We start from the raw sequence: 26,981 nt of genomic DNA, 5'->3' as shown, positions 1-26,981 counted from the left end.
GACAGTGTCCCAAGTATTTAACCTTAGTCTGGCATGGCTGTAATTTGTCCTTAGCAACCTTGTGTCCTGTCTGTGAGAGATGAAGCAACAATAGTTTAGTATAATTTAAACATGACATAAATGAATCAGAGCACAACAACAAATCATCTACATATTAGAACAGATCCAATGTCTGGTTGAAAAGATTGCAAACAGTTGTGTAAGGCCTGAGAGAAAATACTGGGGTTATCTATGAAACCCTGGGGTAATCGTGTCCATATATATTGTACCCCTCTGTAGGTGAATGCAAAGAGATATTGACAGTCAGGATGCAGAGGGACAGAGAAGAAGGCAGAACATAGGTCAATGACAGTGAAGTGGGTTGCAGATGGTGGGATCTACATGAGGATGACAGCTGGATTGGGCACTATGGGGAATTGGCTCTCCACTACTTTGTTTACACCCCTAAGGTCCTGTACTAACCTATAGCCCCTCCCCCAGCCTTCTTTACTGGAAAAATGGGACTATTAGCTGGGCTAGCTGTACAAATTAAAATCCCCTGTTGTAACAACCTCTCAATTATTGGATAAAACCCTAGCTCTACCTCTGGTTTTAATGGGTACTGAGGGATTTTTGGAGCTTGCCTATTACTTTTTAAATTTACCATTACAGGAGATACATTTGCCATCAATCCAGTGTCCTGTCCATCCTTGGTCCAAACTGAACTCGGTATCTGAGATAACATCTCTTTTACTTGGGATGGACTTTGTTCTAAAATGGTAGAGTGAAGCATTAACCTTTGTGGAGTATCCAATATATCCCTTACCTCATACTCAACCTTCTCTGGGATATCTAGGAATATACCATCAGGGGTACAGTAAATGACATCCCATTTTACACAACAAATCCCTTCCTAGTAGGTTAGTAGGAGCCGCTGCCACCAGAAGAAAGGAATGCTTGGTTTGCAGCGGCCCGATAGTAACCTCTGCAGATTTGGTTAAAGGATAATGCTGCACTTTACCCGTTACTCCCATTGCTAGTACTGTCTAGTTGGTCACCTGTAAATTTGATGGAGAATTTAACATGGATCTGGGCGTCCCTGTGTCTACAAGAAAATAGTGTTTAGTACCAGCTATATCTACTGTCATTGTAGGTTCTACCCTAATACTCTCAGTTAACCTGACTGGCTGTAGACTACAGGTATGACCTGACCCCTAGAGCTGACTATCATTCTCCAGTAAAGCATTCATGGCCACTATGTGAGCCGGCGACTGCTGAGAATTTCCTAAATTCTGCTGATATCCTTTTGGTGTGAACCTATGTGTTTTCATATTATTTGTCCCCCAATTTGTCTCTTGCCAGTTTCTACTTATGTGTCCTTTCTGGTTACATTTGTAACATCTTATGTTGAAAGGTTGTCGCTGTGTAGGTTGTTGTGCGTGGAGAGTTTGTGGTTGTGTGTGGTATGTGGTTTATGGCTGGGTATGTTGATATGTGTTTTGTTGTTGCGTGTGGTATGGGTTTTGTGGTTGTGTATACATTCCTTCTAAAGCCTGAATGCTAACAGCCATTAGCTTCTCACTTTGTGTTTCTCTCTTCCTGAGGATGTTTTTATCATGTTCTATAGCTGACTCCCTGAGGGCATCTACAGTAATTCCTCTCCAGTTAGGCTGAGAGGTTTGAACCCTGATCTTTAGATTATCTTTAAGACCATGTTACAAGTCCAGTCCAGGACTTGTCTCCTGCCAGTATTCCTCCTGCTCCTGACCATGCTTCTAGGTTGCCGGTTGCTAGGAGACCCAGACGTCAGAGGATTTCACATGTTTCCTCCTAGTGTTGCCTGATTGGCACCTGATCCTATTTGAACTTCCTGGACTGTCGCCGCCCTGTCAGCTATAGAGTTTTCATGTGGAACTTTTGGTTATGTAAGCTGCTCTCTGTGCATCCAGACTTCCTGATATATTTTCTACATGCTGCGTGTATTCTGCTCACCGGCTTTTAAGTGACCCAAGTACCCTGGGTCCAAGCATCGCTGTCTACTAAGCCCTCCAGGCCATACAGCTATCCTGCTTCTATACCACGGTTCAAGCATCGCTGTCTATAGAGCCCTGCAGGCCATACAGCTATCCTGCTTCTATACCACGGTTCAAGCATCGCTGTCTACTGAGCCCTCCAGGCCATACAGCTATCCTGCTTCTATACCACGGTTCAAGCATCGCTGTCTACTGAGCCCTCTAGGCCATACAGCTATCCTGCTTCTAAACCACGTTTCTAGCTATGCTGTCTACTAGGCCCTTCAGGCTATACAGCAATCCTGCTTCAACACCACGTTTCAAGCACCGCTGTCTACTAGGCCCTCCAGACCATACAGCAATCCTGCTTCAACACCAAGTTTCAAGCACTGCTGTCTACTAGGCCCTCCAGGCCATACAGCAATCCTTCTTCAACACCACGTTTCAAGCACCACTGTCTGCTAGGCCCTTCAGGCCATACAGCAATCCTGCTTCTACACCAGGTTTCAAGCATCGCTGTCTGCTAGGCCCTTTAGGCCATACAGAAATCCTGCTTCAACACCACGTTTCAAGCACTGCTGTCTACTAGGCCCACCAGGCAATACTGCAATCTTGCTTCAACACCACGTTTCAAGCACCACTGTCTACTAGGCCCTCCAGGCCATACAGCAATCCTGCTTCAACACCAGGTTTCAAGCACCACTGTCTGCTAGGCCCTCCTGGCCCTACAGCAATCCTGCTTCTACACCAGGTTTCAAGCATCGCTGTCTGCTAGGCCCTCCAGGCCATACTGCAATCCTGCTTCTATACCAGGTTTCAAGCATTGCTGTCTGCTAGGCCCTCCAGGCCATCCAGCAATCCTGCTTCTTCACCACGTTTCAAGCATTGCTGTCTACTAGGCCTCCTGGCCATTTAACAACTTCAGTTTGGACTGTAAACCTACAGTATATTCTATTGACTGTCCTATGGTTTCAGCTACTTATTGCACCATTGACATGTTGTGTTTTCACTGGTCCATCATATCATTTATTTAGTAAACTGCCATGATTTAACTATACTTCTTGTGTTTGTTCTTCGATGTGCCACGTATCTCCAACACCTCCATCTCGGTCCTAGCAATTGCTAGAGGATCGTAACATTATAGCCGACCAAATCTTTGGACTACGATGGAGCATACGCAGAACCCAGCACAAATTCTGGCAGCTCAAATTCAGACTCTTATTCAAAAAGTTAATGAACTCTCACTTAAAGTTGAAGATGTCTGTACCTCCTCGTTACAAGCTGCTCTTAAGGAGCCCAAAATGAACTTGCCTGATCGTTTCGCTGGGGACAGAAACTTGTTTGTAAATTTCCGTGAGAGTTGTAAACTTTATTTACGCATGCGTCCAGTCTCTTCTGGTTCTGAGACACAAAGAGTTGGACTTATTATTTCCCTGCTTCAGGGTGATCCGCAAGCATGGGCATTTGGACTGCCTTCCTCGCATGTTGCCCTTCAGACTGTGGATGCCTTTTTCCTCCAGCTGGGCCTGTTGTTTGAAGACCCAGATAAGGTATCACTTGCAGAATCCAAGCTTTCGCTCTCTTAAACAGGGACAAAAGGCTGCTAAGGATTATTGTTCTGAATTTCGTAGATGGGCAGTGGAATCAGGCTGGAATGATTCGGCTTTGTGTAACCAATTTCGGATTGGCCTTTCTGAGGTAATAAAGGACATTCTTGTGCAACATTCCCCGGCAAAGACTCTGGATGACTTCATGCAGACAGTTATACGTATTGACCGTCATTTACGTGAAAGACGGAGAGAGCAGCAGTTGCCTACTAGGTCTCCCCGATCTTCTTTGTTGCCTCCTTCACTGGATCGCGAGGAGCCTATGCAAATTGGAGCTTCTCGTCTGTCTCCGGGAGAAAGGTGTAGAAGATGTTCACAAGGTCTCTGTTTGTACTGTGGAGACAAGGCTCATTCCATAAAAGACTGTCCTTTGATATTCGTTAAAAGACAGGGTCTAAGTGTACAGAAGGGATTACACTTAGGTTTAGCCTCAATTTCCTCCAAGAATTCAGTACTTGTTCCTGTATCCATTCATTCAGCTAATAAAGAGTTCAAGACACAGGCTTTTTTGGATAGTGGAGCAGCAGCTAATTTTATGGACTATGCGTTCTTTCAGAAGTGAAAGATTCCTGCAGTTCCATTAGAGCAAGACATTTCCATTTGTGGCCTGGATGGAGGCTTAGGCCCTCATTCAGAGCCGTACGCTCTGAGCAGAGCGCACGCTCTGCATGAGGGCCGGGCTCCTTTTTCATGGAGCGTCCTCCTGGACGCTCGTATAGCTGTGGGTCACCACCCACAGGCTATACGAGCGTGCATTTTGATGGCCGCGATGGTCGTGACCATCGCGACCATCGAAATTGCGAGCCGGAGCCTGCGGTTGAGGTTTTCAACCGCAAGCTCCGGAGTGATTTTGGCTCTATCAGAGCCAAAATCACTCCCACTGACATCACTAGTGATGTCAGTGGGCCGGCTTCTGACGGGAGGCGTTCCCGTGGGAACGCCCCCGTCAGGGAGGCACGCCCCCGGCACGCCCACCAAAGGGGGCGTGCTGTCAATCAACATTGACAGCACGCCCCCTTTGATCGGACACAACGAGCGAAGGAAAGTCCTTCGCTCGTCGTGTCTGGCGCATGCGCACGACGGAGCTCCCTCCGTCGTGCGCATGCTCAGTGCAGACCATCGACCCACTTGCGAGCGTACAGCCGCTCGCGAGTGGGTCTGAATCAGGCCCTTAATCCCTAAAGGAACTCTTAAAGTTAAGACACCTTTTATTCGGCTTTCCATGGGTGTTTCACATATAGAACTCATTTAATTTTTTCTTATGCATAGTCCTTTGGTTCCAATTGTTTTGGGCCTTCCGTGGTTAAGATTACACAATCCTTCCATTGACTGGTCCTCTGGGGAGATTATTAAGTGGAGTCCTGAATGTCAGTCCTCATGCCTTTCACTCCCTGTGCGGATGCTACAGTGTCCTGAAGTTTCGTCCGCTTGTAGCATTCCTCCTCAATATTTGGATTTTGCTGATGTGTTTTCTAAACAAAAAGCTAATGCATTGCCTCCACATCGACTATATGATTGCGCCATCAATCTTGTTCCTGGTTCTAAAGATGTTAAAACTGACGCTCTCTCCAGAAGTTTATTCTCTGACCAACAAGTCTCCGTTTCTGAAGAACCCATCATTCCTAAAGATTTCATTAATTTTGCCTTAACCCGGACTCTAGCTGAGACACTCCAGAGATGACAATCTGAAGCTCCATCGAATGTTCCTGCTCATCTTCTTTTTGTTCCTGAGAGACTTAGGAAAACTGTCTTTTTGGATTTTCATTCTAAAAAAGCCTTTGGTCATCCAGGCATTACTAAGACTATGGACATTCTCTCCCATTCTGTCTGGTGGCCATCCTTAGCCAAAGATGTCCGTGAGTTTGTGTTAGCATGTGAAGTCTGTGCCCGTAATAAGACTCCTCGGACAGCTCCTCCTGGTCTTCTTCTTCCGTTGTCTACACCTAAGAGTATTGCTGACAGGCATCGAAGACCATGTTTATTGAAAAAGGGAGATTTGGTCTGGCTTTCTACTAAGAATATCAAGCTGCACCAACCTACTCATAAATTGGGACCTAGATTCATCGGGCCTTTTCGCATCATTGCTCAAGTGAATCCCGTCGCTTTCAAGTTGCAACTATCCAATTCTTTACGTATTAACAACACTTTTCATTGCTCTCTCCTCAAACCGTTTTTTTCTTCCACGAGATTTGGAAGTAAGCCTAGTGCCAAACCTGGTCCAGTGACTGTCCATGGTCAACAGGAATTTGTTGTCGAAAGAATTCTGGACTCCAAGTTCTCCAGAGGCAAATTACAGTATTTGGTTCATTGGAGGGGTTACAGCCAAGAGGAACGTTCCTGGGTCTCGGAAGATGCACTCCATGCTCCCAGACTGAAAAGACTTTTCTTTCAGAAGTTTCCTGATAAACCTGGATCTGGGGGTTCTTCAACCCCGTGTCAAGGGGGGGGGGTACTGTTACAAGTCCAGTCCAGGACTTGTCTCCTGCCAGTATTCCTCCTGCTCCTGACCATGCTTCTAGGTTGCCGGTTGCTAGGAGACCCAGATGTCAGAGGATTTCACATGTTTCCTCCTAGTGTTGCCTGATTGGCACCTGATCCTATTTGAACTTCCTGGACTGTCAACCCCCTGTCAGCTATAGAGTTTTCATGTGGAACTTTTGGTTATGCAAGCTGCTCTCTGTGCATCCAGACTTCCTGCTATATTTTCTACATGCTGCGTGTATGCTGCTCACCGGCTTTTAAGTGACCCAAGTACCCTGGGTCCAAGCATCGCTGTCTACTAAGCCCTCCAGGCCATACAGCTATCCTGCTTCTATACTACGGTTCAAGCATTGCTGTCTATAGAGCCCTGCAGGCTATACAGCTATCCTGCTTCTATACCATGGTTCAAGCATCGCTGTCTACAGAGCCTCCAGGCCATACAGCTATCCTGCTTCTATACCATGGTTCAAGCATCGCTGTCTACTGAGCCCTCTAGGCCATACAGCTATCCTGCTTCTAAACCACGTTTCTAGCTATGCTGTCTACTAGGCCCTTCAGGCCATACAGCAATCCTGCTTCAACACCACGTTTCAAGCACCGCTGTCTACTAGGCCCTCCAGGCCATACAGCAATCCTACTTCAACACCATGTTTCAAGCACTGCTGTCTACTAGGCCCTCCAGGCCATACAGCAATCCTGCTTCAACACCATGTTTCAAGCACCACTGTCTACTAGGCCCTCCAGGCCATACAGCAATCCTGCTTCAACACCAGGTTTCAAGCACCACTGTCTGCTAGGCTCTCCTGGCCATACAGCAATCCTGCTTCCACACCAGGTTTCAAGTATCGCTGTCTGCTAGGCCCTCCAGGCCATACTGCAATCCTGCTTCTATACCAGGTTTCAAGCATCGCTGTCTGCTAGGCCCTCCAGGCCATCCAGCAATCCTGCTTCTTCACCACATTTCAAGCATTGCTGTCTACTAGGCCTCCTGGCCATTTAACAACTTTAGTTTGGACTGTAAACCTACAGTATATTCTATTGACTGTCCTATGGTTTCAGCTCCTTATTGCACCATTGACATGTTGTGTTTTCACTGGTCCATCATATCATTTATTTAGTAAACTGCCATGAATTAACTATACTTCTTGTGTTTGTTATTCGATGTGCCACGTATCTCCAACACCTCCATCTCGGTCCTAGCAATTGCTAGAGGATCGTAACAGACCATCCATAAGAACTGTGACAGCTACTTCCCTGTGGTGTGTGTTGTCTTTTATATTCTCTATACCAGTATATTGGGTGATTGTCTGCTGCACTCGGGTGAAATAATCTGCTGCAGACTCACTTTCCTTCTTCCTTATGGTGAAAATTTGACTCCAGTTCACTACCACTGGAAAATATACGGCCAATTGGGTGACACTGCGTGTAATGTTATCTTGGTTATTCTCATCAGTTAAGGGACCATCTCCATCCAATACACAATCCGTGATAAACTTTTTCACATCAGTATTGGATGGAAGACATGCCCGTATTACAACTCGCCAATCTTTGTTGGTTGGCTCATGAGCATTACCTAAATCTTTTACACATTTTTGGCACTTAGCTAATTCTTATCTAGGGTCGTGAAAATCTGTCATTATTGAATGTAATTCTGCTCTCATAAATGGACAATGCATTGCTACATCCCTTGTGGGTACTACACCATTTCTGTCCGGATTCCCATTGGGAACTGTTATTGTCCGGACAGGATGGACGCCTACCACTTTGCTGTTTTTAAGGTTACCTATGGGAACTTTTACCTTAGTACTCTGGGGGTTCAATCTGTTACTACAACGCACTGTACTAACTTCATCAATTTCCACTGCTGATACAACTGATGGGATCTCTTCTACTGATACAGCTGGTGGGATCACTTCCCTTTCTGGATTCAGTGCTGTTTCTAACAGATTTACTGCATATGCAATGGCTGATATATGAACAGGTTCATCATCTACACACACATTTTCCTTATGATTACTCAGTATAGGGTACAAATTACTTGTTACATCTTTATAATGTTTTATATCGGCTGTACCGTCACCTTCAACCGCATAGGAGGTGTGCATGTGCTAATACCTATACCTTTGGCACTGCTTAGCGGCGCGAGCACGCCACTCAACCACGTGTTCCCCTCATGCTGCCATCATTTCAAACAATCATTATACTTTACTCGTTTCTTTAAAGATTTCACCACACAGATGCTATCTCTAACATTATTCAACACCTCCACATCAAAACTGCCAATTTTAGGAAAAGGTTTCACACATCTCTTGGTCATCTTAACCCATATATTACAGTATGCAGTTGCATATGCACCATACTTTGTATACATTATATGCCTTGCCGAACCTGTTAGCCCTTCCACAAGCAGCGCATCGTCGACCATTCCTAGCGTCCGCCTAGCACCCATCTGGGAAAACGCTAAGCAGCTTGTCACTAGAGAATGTGGACCAGTGAATGTTCCTGTAGAGCTACGTTCACGCACTCCTATCCCGTTGTGCAAAACCGTCCCGCTAAGCATTGTGGATAGCGTGCACAACGAGGAGCAGAATAGCGCCTATGCGATTATTCTGTCTTTCCGGACACCATTGACACAAACTTTGTTCGCTAGCTTATCCCTTTTTGAGTACTCTCCCCTGGTAGAATTTAAGTTTTCCAATAACACTTTCCCTTTCCAGTGATTTCCTCCACCACACCCCAAGTCACAATCACAGTCTACCCAACTGTGCGGTCCAGTCACAGTGTCCAGAGAACCTAACTGATCAATGGGCTCTGCGACTACTATTGGGGGCCGAATTTCGAAAAACCATTGTTTTCTTCGAGGTACAAAATCACTGTCCTCGCTGCAATACACAAGCTATGTGTGTACACTCAGTAGCTTTCTGCCTCGTCAGACACCTACTGAGTCTTTAGGTCTGACACACAGTGCCTAGTATAGGCCTGACACACAGTACCTATTCACATTAGAATCACGCGTTTGCTTTCATACACCTTTAGTTTTCTGTGCAGAAAATAGACTTTTTGCTATTATGGCAGTATGATTCAGAGGTTTTAAACAATGTAATCACATATCAATACAACAATACTATCAAAATGATTGTTTGAACATGTGGCAGCAATACAGGAAACACGTATACGGTATTGTGCGACTCGCACTCTAGCGCCAAGACAGACAATGAAAGAAATTAACTTTTCTCTCCCGACCCCAGGTCCTAGTCAGCACTACTTGAAATCACACAATAATGGATATCGGTTTCACAACACTAGATGGTACAGGTTTTGAACACAGTGCGTTCTTTCCTGCGTATGGTGCCTTCTTCCACCCTTTGTTGAGAAATCGAGATCCGTACACTATCATGCAAACTCTTGGTACCCTGACCTCCAAAACTACGAGCCCCCAACTATTGATACCCCTTAATCGCTATACCTAAATGTCTATTTAGCGCTACAAGTCGCATAAGAAATTCACAAAAACACAAAAAGTTATATTATTCAATGAAAAGTATAACACGCTGTGATCTAGACAATTAAAGCAAAAAGCAAGTAAATACAAGGTACAAGCTGATACATACGCGTGCGCACTGGTCCCAGTATCCAATCATCAATCCAGAAGCCTGCGGTCATCCAAGGAGAATGGCTGTATACTATAATCAGTACTCAGGTTATATACCTTACGGAGTTCAGCTCTAACAAAGAAACTAGTTGACAGATTTCCATTGGTTCTTGCTCCTGGACATTCTGGTACGATGCAGGTCATAGGTCAATTCATACAGTGTCACTAGGGGTATGTCCCAGTTCCTCAGAAGTTTATTTGTGTGCTTTTCCCGCCGAAGAACTGGTTTAAACTAGCCAAAGACACTACATACAGAGGTATACATTCTAATCACTACTTCCCTATAATTAATAACTTGTGGACGCATGATGCGATCTCCTTGCTAATAGAACCGGAGTCCGGCGAATAAACAGGGAATTAGAATGGTACAAAACATGACTTGTCTACTAGTTTCTGCACCTTAAATATCATATACATTACATTTCACAACATGAGCATTTGCTAATAAAACTTCTAATATCAAGCTTAATGTCAGAGAACCTTTTTATAAGTGCGTGCATGTGTGAGTGTGAGAATATTGTGTACTTTCGCTAGTATGTGTTTTGCGTCTTGTGTTTTGTGCGTATCTGTAGGCTTTGATGTACAGCGCAACTGTGCGTTGTGCGTCTTGTATATTTTATACGTATTATCTAATGTGCGTATAGGTTTTGATTGGACTTTCAACAATATGCAGTAGTTAAGCAGACGCACAATGCTAATAACCAAGTATAGCGTCATACACAATGGTATCGTGCTGATGATGCAAAATGGCGTCGTTAGAGGCGACGCAAAATGGATATTAATATTAAAAGACTTGGTCTCAGCCAATCATCCGGGTTCGACAGCATACACAGAGCGATCACTCGCACAGCCAAAGTGGGTGTGCTTATGCCTTGGCAAGTGAGCGCTTCCCATGGCATCACTTTGACAAATTTGCATACACAGGATGCGAGCGATTGCATCTAGCGAGCAGGTCTGAATGAGGTCCCAGGTTTGTAGGGTTAACAGCAGCTTGTAGGTAAGCAATCGCATGGTCCTTTTATATGAGCGATTTGGTCATGTTTACTGTGGCTTGTGCTCCAACAATTGGAGCGCAAGCGGTTAATAGCTGTCTAAATGATTGTCGGGTTGTTTTTGGTTTTTATACTATTGCGTGGAATGGTGTGTATGTATGTCCTAGGTTTCTTGTCATATGTGTTTTGAAACCCCAAGGAGAAGTCTGTTTGGGAAAACAGACTAGAAATGTCGGCTTTAGAGAAAAGCCGGTTTGGGTCCTGGGGGTGTGAATGTGAGGAAAGGGAGGGCTCCATCCACAGGCCACTCCAGGTTTTGGGCCTTTCAACCTGGTAACAGGCTGATTAGGGCTTGCAGCTGGTATTGACTAATATAAGCTGGGTTTGTTTGTGGCTGAGGGTCCCACACCTGTGAGAGCAGGCAAACTAGCCTGTTCAGAGACACTTGGTTACTTTCCTTGTAAGTACTGTGTACGTGTTTTGTTGATGGTAAGGGCAATAGGCCCTACCACTATTATAGAGAGGGAATCTGCTTTGTAGCTAGTGCCCAGCCGGGCTAGGACTTATGTTTATGTTTTGTTTATGTGTACATTCATTTGGCACAATAAAGACTGGTGCCAACCAGTTTGTACGAGAACCCCAGACTTGTATCCTGTTTCTATGGCTGCTGTGTGTGTAAAGAGGGAGTCCATCTACCCCAGGAAAGGGACCCCTACCCTGATTGTGTCACATTTGGTGGAGAATGCGGGCAATCACACACTGAAATTGCAGCAAGTAAAAAAATTTTCGTTTAAAATTTAAAGGGACAGACACCAATTCGTCTGTGTGGATATAAAGTTGTGTCCTTTGAAGTCCATAGAGGTGGTGCCTGCAGATGCTTAGGGAAGCCAGATTTTTCTTCCAACCTACACCCCAGGACAAAATGGAGAACATTGTTAAAGCCTTGCTCCCAGCTACGGCAGCTCAGCAGGAAACAAACAAATTGTAGCAAGAAGCTACCAGGGCTCAGCAGGAAACAAACAAAGTTCAGCAAGAAGCTACCAGGGCTCAGCAGGAATCCACACAGGTGCAACTATTGGCCTTGGAGGCAGCCCAGAGGCAACAACAAGTCACCATTGAGGAAACCCACCAGGCCATAGCGGAAAACAGCCAGGCCATAAAAGAGGTGGTACAACAGCTTGTAGTCCAGTCTGGAGATGCTTCCCCTGCTCTTCTAACTAACACTTGCACCATACGGGCCACTCACTTTCTGCAAAAGATGACCCAGAGTGATGATGTGGAGGTGTACCTTATGGCTTTTGAAAGAACAGCCAAAAGAGAGAAGTGGCCTAAAGAGCAGTGGGCAAGTCTTGTGGCACCCTTCCTGTCTGGACAACCACAAAAAGCCTACTATGATTTATGCCTGGATGATGCCAAGGACTATGCAACGGGAGATCCTAACTCGCTTGAGAGTCCCCTAATTTGTTCGGGCCCAACAAGTCCACAGCTGGGAGTTCCAAATGGAAAAACCTCCACGCTCACAGATGCATGACCTCGTCCATCTAACCACAAAATGGCTGCAGCCTGAGATGCTGACAGGACCACAGATTGTGGAAAGAGTTGTGATGGACCGGTGTCTGCGATCGCTACCTGCGTCTCTGCACAAGTGGGTGAGCCATGCAGACCTAAGTCCGTAGACCAGCTGGTCGAACTGGTGGAGAGGTACGTGGCGGCTGAGGAGCTGATGAGTGTGCCCCACCGAGCCCCGATGGTGCATCGGTGAACTCCCAATGACACTGGTAAGACTGTTCCAGGGGAGAAGGGTGCTGGGCGGTTGAAGGTACTCAAGACTGGGGGTGAGGAACCTGGAGATGGGCCAGCCAGGCCAGGAAAGTTCCTACCCCATAAAAGACTAGATATTAATGTAATTCAATGTTTCTGATGTGGTGGTTTTGGCCATATTGCGGCTAATTGTTCACTTACCTCTGAACCTATGCAATGTGATACTGCTCATGTCGACTGCAGGATGTCTTTCTTTGCACAACCAGCCTGTACTGCTAACCTGCAGGTTGAGACAGATAAGCACATGTGTATACTCACTGTAGAAGGCAACCGAGTAGAGGCTCTGTTAGATTCTGTTAGCCTGGTTACATGAAAGCTGAACTGGTGAACCCCTTGAAGCGTAAGGGGAAAACTGTTGGTGTGACCTGCATACATGGGGATACCCGGTATTATGATACTGCAGAAGTGAACATAGAAACACCATGTGGTTCCACGATAGTCTCTGTGGGTTTGGTACAGGGCTTAATGTATGATGCAATATTGGGCAGGGACTTTGCTCACTTCTGGAAGTTGTGGGAAAGCCAATTTTGCACAGAGGCAAATTACCCTGACTCGTTTGAGAGGGTTACTGCCGTAGTAGCAGAGTCAGAGATGTTCCCTTTTTCTAGTATGATTGGCGAACTAGAGAATGTGGAGCGTGATGGTGGCTTGCCAAGTGGTGTACCTCCCACTGAGGTGGGGAGTGTAATTGAGCCTGTGGACCGCCTGCCTGATCTTGAGGTCAGGAGAGAGGTCTTTGCCGTGGAGCAGTTGAATGACCCTACTCTGGTAAAAGCCAGGGAGAATGTCAAGGTGATTAATGGTAAACCCATAGACCCCTATAGTCCTTTGTCATATCCTCACATGGCAGTATGTCAGGATTTGTTTTATCAGGTGACTAAGAAGGGGGAAGATATTGTGGAACAATTAATAGTTCCCAAAGCATACAGAAGAACAGTATTAGATCTGGCCCATGGTCATATAACAGCAGGCCACCTAGGGGTAGAGAAAACTACTGAACGAATTGTGCAGAGGTTTTTTTGGCCTGGGGTCCATAAAGAGGTATCTGACTATTGTGCATCCTGCCCTGAATGTCAGTATCATGCTCCAAGGCCACATTTCAAAAGTCCACTGGTTCCATTACCCATTATTGAGGTTCCGTTTGAAAGAATAACTATGGATTTGGTTGGGCCATTAATGAAATCTGCCCGGGACCATCAATATATTCTGGTGATAATGGATTACGCTACCAGGTACCCGGAAGCGATACAATACACAATACATCAACCAAGACCATTGCTAGAGAATTAGTCCATGTCTTTAGCAGGCTGGGAATACCTAAGGAGATCCTGACTGACCAAGGTACCCCATTTATGTCAAAAATCATGAAGGAGTTATGCCGCCTGTTTAAAATTGACCAACTAAGAACCTCTGTGTACCATCCCCAGACTGCTGGGTTAGTGGAGAGGTTTAATAAAACTTTAAAACACATGCTAAGGAAAGTAGTGGACAAAGATGGTAGAGATTGGGATTACTTGTTACCTTGTTTGCTGTTGGCCATAAGAGAGGTTCCCCAATCCTCCACAGGGTTCTCCCCTTTTGATTTGTTGTACGGGAGACATCCAAGGGGGTTACTTGCCATTGCAAAGAGACATGGGAGGGGCAGTCCAGTCCGTATAACACAGTTATTGAGCATGTTTCTCAAATGCAAGAAAGAATTGCTGCTGTGGTGCCGATAGTAAGAGAGCACTTGTAATAGGCCCAACAGGCACAGCAGAGGGTGTACAACCGCAATGCTCCCTTACTCAACTTTGCTCCTGGGGACAGAGTGTTGGTGTTGGTTCCCACATTAGAAAGTAAACTTCTGGCTAAATGGTAGGTCAATTATAAAGTTTACCAGCTGGGGAAAAGAAACCCAGAACAGATATACCATGTAAATCTTATAAAACCCTGGAAGGATAGAGCAGCACTGTCAGCCATCCAAGCCCCTCCAGTAAACCCAGGGCCCATGGTACCCGAAGTGACAGTGGCAAAAACCCTGTCAGCCAGTCAACAGCAGGAAGTTAAGGAATTTCTGATCAGAAAGAAGGTGCTGTTTTCTGACCTAACAGGGAAAACCATGGTCATCAAACATGACATAATCACTGACCCAGGGGTTATGGTTAACCTAAAACACGATAGATTACCAGAAGCCCAAAGAGAATCAGTGTCGAAGGAAATTAAAAAAATGTTAGAGTTGGGTGTAATTGAAGAATCGCATAGTGAGTGGTCAAGTCCCATTGTGCTCATTCCAAAACCCGACAGGAGTGTGCGATTCTGCAATGGCTTCCGGAAATTGAACAGTGTGTCAAAGTTCGATGCCTACCCTATGCCTAGGGTGGACAAACTAATTGAAAGGCTGGGGACAGCCAGATATTTAACCACTCTTGACTTAACCAAAGGGTATTGGCAAGTGCTGTTAACTGAGAACACCAAAGAAAACACAGCTTTTTCTGCACCAGAGGGGTTGTTTCAATACAAAATGTTGCCCTTTGGGCTACATGGGGCACCTGCTACCTTTCAAAGAATTATGGATAGGATTCTAAGGCCCCATAGACAGTATGCTGCTGCTTATCTGGATGATATGGTCATTCATAGTCCTGATTGGCAGTCTCACTTGCCCAGAGTACAAGCAGTGTTGGACTCCATCTATAAGGCAGGTTTGACAGCCAACCCAAAAAAGTGTTGTCTAGGGATGGAAGAAGTAAAGTATATTGGGTACACCATTGGCAGAGGTTTGATAAAGCCACAGCTCAATAAGATTGAGGCAATCCAAAACTGGCCACTTCCCCTGAATAAGAAGCAGGTGAGAGCCTTCTTAGGGATCACTGGGTATTATAGGAGGTTTATACCCAAATTTGCCACCATTGCAGTCCCACTGACTGACCTTACCAAAGGCAAACAGAAAAATAGCATTATGTACCCAACCAGTTCTGATTACCCCTGATTTTAACAAAGAGTTTGTTGTACAAACTGATGCATCAGATGTAGGCATCGGAGCGGTCCTGTCCCAAAGCAAAGGGGGTGAAGAACACCAGATTTTCTTCTTAAGCCGTAAATTAAATGTACATGAAAGAAACTATGCTACAGTTGAGAAAGAAGCATTGGCCATAAAGTGGGTGTTAGAGACTCTCAGGTACTACTTGGTGGGAAGAAAGTTCAGATTGATCACTGACCATGCCCCTCTGAAGTGGATGTCAGAAAACAAAGACAGTAATACGAGAATAACAAGATGGTTCTTGGCATTACAAACCTTTATATTTACAGTAGAACACAGGCCAGGAAGCCAGCTGGCCAATGCAGATGCTTTGTCACGTGTCCATTGTTTGGGGGCTGCAGTTGTTCTGCCCCACAGGTCGAAACAAAGGGGGGGGATATATGATAGAAGCACTGGAGAAGTGTGGAATGGCTTATATGTATGTCCTAGGTTCCTGTCATATGTGTTCTGAAACTCCCAGGAGAAGTCTGTTTGGGAAAAGCAGACTAGAAATGTCGGCTTCTGTGAAAAGCCGGTTTGGGTCCTGGGGTTGTGGATGTGAGGAAAGGGAGGCTGAAAGTCCACTCCAGGTTTGGGGCCTTTCAGCCTGGTAACAGGCTCATTAGGGCTTGCAGTTGGTTATGACTAATATAAGCTGGGTTTGTTTGTTTGTCTCACACCTGGGAGAGCAGGCAGACTAGATACTTGGTTACTTTCCTTGTAAGTACTGTGCACGTGTTTTGTTGATGGTGAGGGCAATAGGCCCTACCATTATTATAGAGAGGGAATCTGCTGTGTAGCTAGTGCCCAGCCGGACTAGGACTTTTGTTTATGTTTACATTCATTTGGCACATATAAAGACTGGCATCGACCAGTTTGTATGAGAACCCCAGACTTGTATCCTGTTTCTACGACTGCTGTGTGTGTAAAGAGGGAGTCCATCTACCCCAGGAGAGGGACCCCTACCCTGACTGTTTCACTATGTGTGTATATATATATATATATATATATATATATATATATATATATATACCTGGTCATGTTTTAGTGTTGTCTATTGGAACACTGGACATTGTGTGTGTGTGTGTGTGTGTGTCCTGTAATTAAAATATCAGTTACCTTAAAAAAAAGATTGGCATTAATTAACATACTTTGCAGACATATATACATGTTAAAAAGCACCTTATATAATTAAAAAATCCATTGAAAAGCATGTTGCTTGCAAGTCTTTGTTAGAAAATGTATAATTTTCCAGGGTGCCCTCCTAGTAAAGTAATAGCCAACAATCAACCCATAGAAGAAGGGTCAGACAGCACTTTATAGGGCTATTGAAATTATATAAGGTGCTTTATTCCATGTACAGTATGTATGTAAAGTTTGTGTTTTTTTGCTACACTATCAAAAGGGACACCAAATATTGGTACTATAATAAGAGTCATCAATTTTTTTTTTAAAGTAACAGGTTATTACTATATTAATTACAGAGGGCTATGATTGTTGATATTAAAAAAGGACACAGATTATTGATAATGTAAAAGTCTGAGAGAACCAAAACCCCTATAATGGATGGCCAAACCGGGTCATGCCTCTTCATTGTGCCCCTGCCATTGCATTCCCCTATGGGCACTTCATTACCCATTCCGACAAGTGTTCCAGATCTGCAAATTATGTCCATGATTTACCCTTTTGCAAAGTAAATTAACCCATGTTCAGCAAAGTAACGTGGTAAAATTGCTTTACACAGTACTTTGCCTTTCTGTGTGAAAGGGGTCATAAAGTGAAACCAACTAAAAATCCTGTGGTCCAAAACACGCCTAATAGCCAGGTTTCTTACCAGTTTCTCTATATAAGGGATATTTTTCTAGCAGTGTATGTACCTTTGAATCTACGGAGGAGGTAAATTTTTCAGTTTGGCCCAGGCAAAACATCACATTTAAATTTGGATTAAAATCCGAAGACAGTGCAGATAACTGCGCTCCATAAGCTTGAACCTGGTTCACTAGGAACATGGCATACACCACCAGGATGATCCAAGGGATGAAGCAAGACCACGAACGTGACTGGGAGCAAGCCAAAGCAAGAAAAGTAAAAAGGTACATTTTAAAACACAGTCCTGTCAGTTACAGCACACATACGGTCCTCCCTGCCTGTCTTCGTGTGTGTATATATATAATAGCATCCCACACTGTCCCCATGTGTACGCTGACCTCACTATGTGTCCCTTTGTCTTCTTGTTCCCCATGTGTGTACCATCATACCTCACCATTCCCATGTAAATACTGTCCTCCCTCAATGTCCCCATATGTGCAATGTCCTCCATCACTGTCCCCATCTGTTCACTGTCCACCCTTAGCCATACCCATGACAATAGAATCATCCCTCACTGTCCCAAGGAGTTTACTATCCTCCCTAATCATTCACATATTTATATTGTCCACCCTCAATGTTACCGTGTGTTTTCAAACCTTCAACACAATTCACAATTGGGTACTCCATGCACCCAGGTGTCCAACAACTCCTTTGTGTACACCACCAGCCCTTGGTCTCTAACCTCATTTCTGTACATCACTACATGTGTGTGTCTCTCCACCTCTGTGGCATTTAGCACTCCGGTTACCCCGTCCACCCTTGTGTGTTTCACTGGAAGTAGGGAGTGAGAGTGCAGCGTTAAAGAGGCATAGAATGTGTCAGTGGTAGAGGGGGCTAGTAAAGGAAAGTGAGAGAAGAGCAGGGGTGAAATGTTTTCAAAAGCCCATTTTATTTGCCCATTCTCTTTTCCGACATTCCCTTCACTACACATTTTCCTATATGAACAATATGTGTATATATATATATATATATATATATATATATATATAGATCCAAAAAAAGGCGTCACTCGGAGACTTGAAATGCAGGTGAAAATTCAGTTTTAATGGTCGACGTTTCGGAGGACAAGCCCCCTTTCTCAAGACACTGACATACAAACATACAATAAAAACAAAGACAAATAAATACCTTACAGACATCATAGACACACCTCCCCGTGAACGAGGACGCCGCGCGCACTTCCGGCTAAACGGACGGACACACACGTGGACAAGTCACGTGTATCTGCATACGTCACCAGAAGGCGCCCAGGCATCCCCAACAACAGCCTATGCCGCTATTGCGCTGCAACCATGGCAACCAGTAACCACAAGGATACCAGGGCACGCAGACAGCAACACCAGCCTATTAGGAAACATAGAAATATAAAAACATAGCGCGAACAACATGAACACCATATAAATAATACTGTGCACTATTATGACAAATTATATTAACAAAAGAAAGAAAAATACTATTACAGCCATTCGGACAACTAAGCAATGGTATAATCCCTGCTAACATAACAGCCAATTTTTATTACATTAGTTAAAGCTGTTAGTAAAATGTACATGATAAATGATGTAAAATTGCAGCAAATTCTCACCCCTTTTAAACAAGATATATCTTATATCCTATAACAAATATTGCCCCAGGATGGTCACAGGCAAGATCCATAGTAACTTACTATATAATTAAAGAAAACTACTCAGTCCCAATGATTCATTTAGTCCCCTAGGGACAACCGTGTCAAGCAAAAAAATCCATTTGGATTCAAGTTGCAACAGACGCTTAGATCTGTTGCCTCCTCGTAATGACAACGGGACGTGGTCAATAATACGGTATCGAATCGTGGCCACCCCATGCTTAGCCTGGGCAAAATGACGAGCCACAGGTTGCTCACTAGAGCCAATTGAAATAGCCGCCCTAATGGCGGATCGATGTTGAGCCATGCGCTCCTTAAACTGCCTCTCTGTCTTGCCCACGTAAATCTCTGTGTTAAGCAAAGGATTGTCTTTTGTTCCAACTAACCAGCATGACGAGTTTCAGTGGAAAATTGACACCTTCAAATTGCAACGTACTTTGAAATTGAAGGAATATTTTGGTAAAAGAAATACTAGTTCCAGTGTGAATTCGGAGCCAGTTGTTCCATCACAATTACGTAAGATTGCTCCTCGTTCACAGTTTGAACCTCAATCCTTCAATGCGTCCATAAAAACTTTTACGAGACTTTTGGAACAGAGTACTTCAGATTCAGCTCCATTTGTGTATTCTAATTTAACAAAGGATGAATATAATTCCTTGATCTCTCTCAGTAAAAGGAGGGATATCATCATCCGTGGAGTGGACAAGGGAGGGTCTATTGTGGTAATGGACTTACAGATGTATAAAGATGAATGTAGCCGTTTGCTTTCTGATAAGTTGACATATGGTGCTCTTTCGTCTGATCCCACTGTATTGTTTAAAAAAGAGTTGGATTTCATTCTGTCTGATGCTTTGTCTATGAGATTGATTTCTGAAACTATATTTAATTCATTAATTGTTGAACACCCGATCGTCCCGGTGTTCTACACGATCCCTAAAGTACATAAAAATGCACAGAGTCCCCCGGGCAGACCTATCATCTCTGCCCGTGGGTCTCTGTGCCAACCCATTTCCATTTTTTTGGATGTATTTTTGCAACCATGTATTCAGAATCTAGAGTCTTATTTGAGAGATACTTCAGCTTTGTTGCTTAAATTATCATCGATTGAATGGGTACCAGATAATTGTTTCTTGTGCAGTATAGACGTCGCAAGCCTTTACACATGTATTCCACATGGTGAGGGACTTGCGGCGGTTAAACAACTGATTACCAATAATGCACTATATGAGGGCCCAAGTGTGCCGTTGTTTTTGAGTCTATTAGAGTTTACTCTTTTACATAATTATTTTTTGTATGATGGGTGTTTCTTTGTCCAGTTGGCTGGGTGTGCGATGGGGTCCTGTGTGGCCCCATCGTACGCCAATGCCTACATGCATCAGGTTGAACAGCAGCTGTTCTTCACTGATCCCAGTGTTACTCAGCATGTGTTTCTCTACCTTCGTTACATTGACGATATACTCATTTTCTGGACTGGGACGGAACAAATGTTTAATGATTTGATCCAGACACACAATTCGTCTGATGTGGCTGCAAAATTGACGTATAATATCAATCTCCATGAGATTACTTTCCTTGATGTCAGGATTGAATCTGTTTCTGGTCAATTACAGACATCATTATACGTCAAACCCACAGATCGCAATACTATTCTGCGACATAATAGTTTCCATCCTATTTCAACCTTAAACAGTTTGCCATACTCACAGATGCTCCGAGTATGTAGGATCACCAGTGAGAGTGGTGAGCTACACCGACAACTCGATGTTATGGTAAAAAAATTCATTGACAGAGGGTACCAATTCAATGAGTTACTTCAGGCCAAAAACAAGGCTTTAAAAATCAGTCGCAATGAATTGTTGCACTCTAGCTCTAAAAAATCTGATCAGAATGTGATCACATGGGTCAATAGATACAGCACGAACAGTAGGTTCAGTAATAAAAAAGTCAAACAATTGTGGCCTCTGGTCCAATCGGATCCTGAGTTGCCTTTTTTGACCAATGCTAGAATTCGCCCGTGTTATAGCAGGGGCCGTAATTTGAAGGATTTTCTAGTAAAAACTGACATTGCTGGTTTCTCTAGAGATACCCCGGTACATTTTTTGCAACGAAAACATGGTTGCTATAAATGCACGGGATGCCTAACCTGTAGGTATATGGTTGCGGGCAATAGTTTTTTGCACCCATATTCAGGCAAGAGATTTAAGATTTACCATACGTTAACTTGCAGTTCCAGATTTGTCGTGTACCTCCTGTCTTGCCCATGTGGGTTACATTACGTGGGCAAGACAGAGAGGCAGTTTAAGGAGCGCATGGCTCAACATTGATCCGCCATTAGGGCGGCTATTTCAATTGGCTCTAGTGAGCAACCTGTGGCTCGTCATTTTGCCCAGGCTAAGCATGGGGTGGCCACGATTCGATACCGTATTATTGACCACGTCCCATTGTCATTACGAGGAGGCAACAGATCTAAGCGTCTGTTGCAACTTGAATCCAAATGGATTTTTTTGCTTGACACGGTTGTCCCTAGGGGACTAAATGAATCATTGGGACTGAGTAGTTTTCTTTAATTATATAGTAAGTTACTATGGATCTTGCCTGTGACCATCCTGGGGCGATATTTGTTATAGGATATAAGATATATCTTGTTTAAAAGGGGTGAGAATTTGCTGCAATTTTACATAATTTATCATGTACATTTTACTAACAGCTTTAACTAATGTAATAAAAATTGGCTGTTATGTTAGCAGGGATTATACCATTGCTTAGTTGTCCGAATGGCTGTAATAGTATTTTTCTTTCTTTTGTTAATATAATTTGTCATAATAGTGCACAGTATTATTTATATGGTGTTCATGTTGTTCGCGCTATGTTTTTATATTTCTATGTTTCCTAATAGGCTGGTGTTGCTGTCTGCGTGCCCTGGTATCCTTGTGGTTACTGGTTGCCATGGTTGCAGCGCAATAGCGGCATAGGCTGTTGTTGGGGATGCCTGGGCGCCTTCTGGTGACGTATGCAGATACACGTGACTTGTCCACGTGTGTGTCCGTCCGTTTAGCCGGAAGTGCGCGCGGCGTCCTCGTTCACGGGGAGGTGTGTCTATGATGTCTGTAAGGTATTTATTTGTCTTTGTTTTTATTGTATGTTTGTATGTCAGTGTCTTGAGAAAGGGGGCTTGTCCTCCGAAACGTCGACCATTAAAACTGAATTTTCACCTGCATTTCAAGTCTTCGAGTGACGCCTTTTTTTGGATCTGTATCTGGGACACTTTGTTGGCACCCTATAGGAAGGCACCGGAGCAATTCAAATGGTATGCATCGTTTATTGAGTACCGGTCTGTGGATCTTTATATATATATATATATAAAAAACATCATACATACTCGGCAATCACTTGCTTTTCAATCTGCAAGCTTGCATACATTTTAAATATGAATATGTGTCCTGGCTTAAAGAGACAGGACCACACCCAGGGATATCAATTAATAAGCACCATGTATGCAAGCTTGAGCCAAAGGTGGCAGACCAAGATAATTTATCTGAGAATCAGTGTAGGGACTGGCCAGATGGGAATGACCGTGAAGTGGTGATCAGCTTAACAAATAATTGCAATATTTTGGAACCAACATTCCCTGTATTCAAAGGAGTTGCAGATTGAAAAGCAAGTGAGTGCCGAGTTTGTATGATATTTTTTATGTTGTGGTCACATACCAAGGGCACCCCAAATGGTTGAGTGCCGTGGATTAACCCTGTCATTTATTTAAATTTTGTGGTCACACTTGCTAGGGCACCCTGTTTTTCAAATGTAAGACAAACTTTTTTTTGTCTATCTCCAGGTGCTTATTAATTGATATCCCTGGGTGTGGTCCTGTCTCTTTAAGCCAGGACACATATTCATATTTAAAATGTATGCAAGCTTGAGCCAAATGTGGCAGACCAAGATCATTTTATCTGAGAATCAGTGTAGGGACTGGCCAGATGGGAATGACCGTGAAGTGGTGATCAGCTTAACAAATTATTGCAATATTTTGGAACCAACATTCCCTATATTCAAAGGAGTTGCAGATTGAAAAGCAAGTGAGTGCCGAGTTTGTATGATATTTTTTATGTAGATGGTGTGGTCACATACCAAGGGCACCCCAGATGGTTGAGTGCCGTTGATTAAGCCTGTCATTTATATATATTTAAATATATTATATATATTTTTAAAATATTTATTGCTCTATATAATCCCTAAGGATATTGAATTAGAACCTCTATACACTCCTGCCTATACCTTCTAATATCCTGCCTATAAACCGCTAAGGATGATGCTATTTTGTGTACGCAGTCATATAGTAAATAAAGACTCCAGACCTTGAACCTGTGGTTCCAAAGCACAAAGTGATATTTCAAGTAAAAGTACAGTCAGTTACATGCTATGATCTAAGTACAATTTAGCGCAAAGATTTAAACAGACCCAAGTACAGTTATACATGCGCAGCACTCCGGACCAGATGTAGGCATCAGCAAGAAACCCCTGTCAATCAGCATTCAGCAAGAAGACTCAGACTGGGGTCACAACACACACGTTTATACTCTCACAGAAACAGACAACACAATAGAGAGGCTTGTCGCTGATGCCATTGGTTCCCAAGGAGGATGCATCTGTTGCAGAGCATTTAACAGGTTGATTCAAATAGACACAGTCCAGCCTCTAACAACTGGTTGTCTCTGGTTTCCTGCCTCGTGCACATCCTAACAGTTGGTCATATAATGTCCATTTCGGTGCTTTAAGTCTCTGCGGTCCATAAGTTGAGAATGCATGTTGTGATCTTCACACTGACGGTACCGGAATGCTGTTGAAAGAGTGCAGATAAGTATAATATCAAACATGGCTTACTTATCATGTATTAAACCTTAGCTACCAAATAACCTTTATTTCACAGCAATTATAATAAATGAACAAACTTGAATCTTATACTTTAAAGCTTATGAGACCTTTTATGTGAATATGTACTGTGTAAGTATTTGGGGTTTGATATAAAGACGCTAGTTAACTTGGGGCAGATGCATGCGCATGAAGCTAATAAACAGCGTTTTCATACAGGATCTTATGCATTCGCTAATATGCGACTAGTTAACAGCGCAAATGTGCGTATTAATGTGTGTATGAGAAATGGTGAAAGATGCAATCGCATGATGCTAATAGTAATATCGCCATATGTACTTAAGTGTGAGTTTACCTAAAATGGCGCTTGGGCGGCCATTCGCAAAATGGTGTCTTGCGATCTCATTTTCTAAAATGGCGTCTTGCGGCCAGTCGCAAGATGGCATCTTTACGATCTCATTTTAAGCTGATCTTGTCTCAGCCAATTATCCAGCTTCGTCAACCCGCTTACACACATCAGCGCACCCTTGGCCAGTGACAAATGCTGACTTTAGAGAAGTCTATGTTAATCGAAATGTTTGATATGTGTCTTAAAAAGTGTATTGTGTGTCATAATTCCAGCATATACAGAACCTGCGATTACAGACATTAGCCAGCAGCAGTAGGGGCATCCTGCAAGAGCTGAATGGTTTTAGTTCAAATGTAGACACCATTATAAAGCATATTAACAAGTATAGGAGTCTTCGAAACAGCTTAAAAGCTAACACTCCCCTCGACCTATATATACACATTGGTCTCTAGCAGTGCACACCTACCATGTTTTTCAGATCTCCCAGTTGGTGCTCAGGTTTTTTATTAATGACTGACACATGGTGCTAATTATTACATTTACAATACTGTGAAGAATAAGCAGTACTAGTAAAATTCTATTACATTACTATTTCTATTGTGGTGGCATGGCCATACATTTGCTTACATAGCCCATGGACTATATAGGCACATTTTATACACCCAAATACAGAGCGGCAGAAGATCAGTGTTCTCCCCTTTCTAGTTACGAGCATACAGCAGTGTCCACCCTTCTCATTACTCAGGCAAAGTCGCCTTCTCACACCCCCTGCAGCACCCAATTACCAGTAACAATACACATCATACATTAGTGTTCCCCAATCGCAAACCCCTTACCAATACTACTACCCAGCGCTCAGTAGTGTCCACTCCATCAAACCTTCAAACGCACATGAGCACCACCTGTTCTCGCCCCCGTAGCACTAATAATCCCCCCCACTTTTCACCTCCTAGCACACATACGGTCATTCCATTAACATTAATAACTGCAACCAGATTCTATACCAATTAATCTATATTATAAAATAATTAATAAAATAAATAAATTAGATATGTATTCCCTAAATTTTTAAGAAAAAAAAGATCCATTTATTGTAAAGAACACGAATTACACTGATTTTAGAATCATAAATTTTATTTTGCTCACAGAAAATTCCAGCATACTGTACATACACATATTTTAGTAAAAAACAATACATGAGTAGGTATATATATATATATATATGTAAATATATTAATGTATCTGAAGGGTACATATATGTTATAATAGGCCAATATATATGTGTATGTATAATTAGATATATTTTGTGATATTTGGGGTAATTAGCTTGGTAGACTAGTGTCAGTGGTGCAGTGATTAGGTACAGAAGTGAAACCGAAAGATTGCATAAGAAAAGAGGTGTGTTAAACCTCTAGGATGGGGGCCGGCATGTATGCAAATTACTGTTTAGAGTTAGCCTATCGTTAGCAGGGGCGGGTTTTCAATAGAGACATTATATAAGGGGCTAGAAGTGAGGGCCAAAGCCTCTTGGTTCCAGATTGCCCACCCTCCCTTCCCTTTGCAATTATTGGCAGGTTGTTGTAGTTAATTATGTAGTGGCGGGAAACAATGGCAGTTCACCAGTCCAGGTGCAATTATGAGTTAAGGGCGCTCCCTTCGTTGACTGGTAGTTGGCTGTACCAACCTAACGGGGGGCAGTATCATCACCTAAACGGGTGGGTAGTCAAGTTAGAGGGTGAGCGTTACCTTTTGTGTTTGACATGGTTTACATGGTTATGTGTATGCACTCTGGGAAATCTACGCCTGCTATGTCTTTTGTTGTTTGTGTGTGGGCATAGCAGATCTGGCTGATTTCTGGCCGTCCTTTCTTTGCCACCATACATCCTTAATTAATTTAAGAATTAATAAATAATATTAATTTCTCCAATAAATCGCCATCAAGTTATCTGCCAAATCCACGTCTCAGTGTCTTTATTTTATGTTAGTATGATAAGTGGTTTGCACACATGACAACACCTCATCCGATAGAAGGTTTATCAGACTCCACACATGGCATTCCAGTAAAACAAATGAACGTGGTGCTTTACTTACAGCATAATCAGGAAACACACAAGAAAATAACAAACAATAAAACAGAATGTATAAGGTGGCGCTGTCTGACAGCTGCTGGTTCAAGGAGGATGTCACTCTCCTAGCTAAAAAGACCGCAAATAATGAAAGAACCTGCGCTAAATTAGGTGTATACCAGATGGTTAATCTAATGATCACATGCATATACCATGATAAATAAACAAACAATGATGAAAATATAAATACATATATATCACTAAACTGGAGTGAATTGAGATATAACTTCACAGATCTCAAGTATATAAAACATGAATGCTAATAAATAGATTGGTGTAAGGCTTGACTGACGGTATAAATATCATTTAATAAGCATGTCTATCATGCCGTTAAGAACACAAGAGTGCACAAATAAATCAATAAACAATATAATATAGTAGCCCCCCATCGCATGTGGCTTGCAATCACCATTGGATAGCCCCCCATCGCATGTGGCTTGCATTCATCATTGGGTAGCCCCCCATCGCATGTGGCTTGCATTCATCATTGGAAACCTCGTCGTGAGCACTCGCTCTGAATCAGGGCCGTCCTTCTCTTTTTTTAGAGCGGCCTCCTGGCCACTCGTATAGCTGTGGGTGTCCACCCACAGCTATAGCGAGCGGCCAAA

The sequence above is a fragment of the Taudactylus pleione genome, unplaced genomic scaffold, assembly GCF_031769625.1.
Source record: "Taudactylus pleione unplaced genomic scaffold, aTauple2 ptg000690l, whole genome shotgun sequence".
Lineage (NCBI taxonomy): Eukaryota > Metazoa > Chordata > Amphibia > Anura > Myobatrachidae > Taudactylus > Taudactylus pleione.
This window is presented reverse-complemented; position numbering follows the sequence as displayed.